Source organism: Chrysochloris asiatica, unplaced genomic scaffold (genome assembly GCF_000296735.1).
Source record: "Chrysochloris asiatica unplaced genomic scaffold, ChrAsi1.0 scaffold00003, whole genome shotgun sequence".
Lineage (NCBI taxonomy): Eukaryota > Metazoa > Chordata > Mammalia > Afrosoricida > Chrysochloridae > Chrysochloris > Chrysochloris asiatica.
Genome location: NW_006408521.1, coordinates 50550065 through 50552925, shown reverse-complemented (window position 1 = coordinate 50552925; position 2861 = coordinate 50550065).

Genomic DNA, 2861 nt, shown 5'->3' with positions numbered 1-2861 from the left:
TAGGATGAATGTAAAGCTAATGTTCGCCCATGTAAACTATCACATAATTCACAATAAAACATTAAAAACAAACAAACCACCAGTCGCTCCACAGGAGAAAAATAAGGCAGTTTGCTCCTGGAAAGTTCACAGGCAACCTTGAAAACCCTCTGGGGCAGTTCTACTGTTTCCTCTAAGGCACTGCAAGTTGGAATTGGACTGAATCTATCTGTTCAAGCAAAGGTGATGTGGGAGGAGAGGGTAACTGAGAGCAAGAAGTATCCGGGCTTGGTTTCTAACTGAACTGGCGGCAACAGATTGGGAAGGACAAGATGGGACAAGAACCCAGCTTTTCCTTAAATGTTAATGCACATAGCTATTCTGACAACACTTTTGACTCAATGTCTTTAAATGACTGTTGAAAAGGGTCAGCAACTTAAGTCACCATTGGGAAATTACAAGACTGAGACCAACCAACCTCATCTGCCAGAAAGTCACTCCTGCTGGTACGGGAGTTGTTGTTGTTAAGTGCTAGCGAGTCAGTTTTGACCCATAGCAATCCTGTGTAGGGTTTCTGAGGAACAGCTGGTGATATCTGAACCACAGACCTTGTGGAATGTACTTCAGTGCTTATCGTACATTAAATGAGCTCATGGTAACCTATATAACATTACTTTTAGGGTGCAAAACAGGATCATTTGCAATAAAAAAGAGCTGACTATTTTCTATAAACCCTGTAGTAAAACACTTATAATAAAAATATCAGTATTTGTCTTTCACGTACATTATATACACTGCTAATACATTGTTGGATTCCTACAATGAGCTGGGTGTACTCCGGTTTAATACTCACAAACCTTACTGCCATTAACCTTCCCATTGATTGAACAATGACTTAAGCTGCTAAAACACTTTGCCAACAGCTCACACAGCTAAGTGGCAAAACCAGGCCTCCAATCCAGGCAACCTGGAACCCGTGACTATAGTGTGCCCTGGCCTTGCTTAGGCACTGCATACACGTGACTGGGATAAGACCCCTAATTATGGCTACAAAGACTGCAGGCCCTTGGAAATACTTAGTCTAATAAAACCCAATGAAGTGTGTTCATGCAGGAATGATTGAACAGGCATACGTTTTGCTGTATTAAAATTAAAAATTTTTTTTTAATGTCATGAAGTATTATCTCCATCTCCTACATGCAGAAACCAAGGTCCGGAGATTTTTTAGCAACGTGCTAGTAAGTGACTGAGCAAAAATCCACACAGAGACCTGCCTAGCTCCAAAGCCTGTCATCATCTCGTTCAGTCTCAGATCACTTTGATTTTTTCTAGAGTAAGCAAAATTACTTCAGGTGTATATATTAGAGGAACTCTGGTGGCGTAGTGAGCTAAGCATTGGGCTGCTAAACTCAAAGTGGTTCAAATCCACCAGCTGCTCGGCAGGAGAAAGATGAGGCTGGGATGTTGCTGAAAAGATTTACAGTCTTGGAAACGCTATGGAGCAATTCAGGGTCCTTATAAATTGGGGTGGACTCCACAGGAGTGAGCTTGGTTTGCTTGTTGTTATTGTTGTAAGTTAGATAGAATAGACATATGAAGTAGTAAACAACCCATAACTCTCTGCTGACCTACAGTTTCCTCCTCACACAAAAGTCATGTCTGATAGTGGAGAGTCCAGGGCACCGTCCTGGCTGCTTCTAACTGGCAACTCTTCCATCTCAGACGCGGCATCTGCACATACAAGCAGAGAGAAGGAAGACGGCTTCCCACCAAGGAAGTTCACGCTCCCTCCTGAGAGTAAGACCTGACATGTCACCCATATTCCATTGGCCAGAGCTCGGCACATGGCCCCACCTAAAGGCAAGTGTTTGAGAAGTACAGTCCCCCATGTAGCCAGGAGAGGAGACCACAATCCCCCCCCCAAAACGCTTTTGGCCTTTGAGTTCATTCCGATTCATAGTCTATATAGGGTTTCCGAGACTGTAAATCTTCACTGTATCAGACAGGCTCATCTTTCTTCCATGGATGGGTGAGACTGCAGTTTTCTCTCGGAAATGCCAACTTTGTGGTTAGCCGCCCAATGATGAACCCAATCAGAGTTCCAAAATTACAAAGGAGCTCTGGTAGCGTAGTGGTTACAAATCGGGTTGCTAACCTCAAGGCCGGCAGTTCAAAACTACCGCAGAAGAAAGATGAGGCTTTCTGCTTCTGTAAAGATTTACAGCCTCAGAAACCCTGTACAGGGTCGCTATGAGTTGGAACTGACTTCACGGTACTTAACAACAACAACAACAATAACAATATACCAGAAGGAGTCCTGATGTGGTGCTATAAGATAAGCATTGGATCACAAGTTTGGTTTGAACTTCAAGGTCCGTGGTTCAAACTCACCAGTCACTCCTCAGAAACCCTACACAGACTCTCTATGAGTCGAACCTGACTCGATGGCACTTAACAACAACAACATATACCAGAAGGACCCCCTGAATGGTGCAGTTAATGAGTGTCAGCTGCTCTCCAAAGAGCTAGAGGCTCAAGTCTACTCAGAGGCACCTCAGAAGAAACACCTGGTGCTCTACTTCTGGAAAGTCAGCCACAGAAATGTCTATGGAGCAGCATTCTACTTGACTCACATGGAGTCACCATGAGTGAGAGTAGATCCCAAACTTGGCAGGCACAAGGAGCACCTATTAAAAATGCAGATTCCTGGGCCTCTCTCTGGTCCATATGTTGACCCTACAAAGTCTGACCTGGACTCCAGATAAAGCTGATATAGGTGGTCAATAGACTAGTCTCTCTGAAGCCCTGCTTTGGATCGATGCTGAGCACTGAGAGGCCAATAGAAACCATCATCAGACCAAGTTCAATCTGATGAGTCTTCA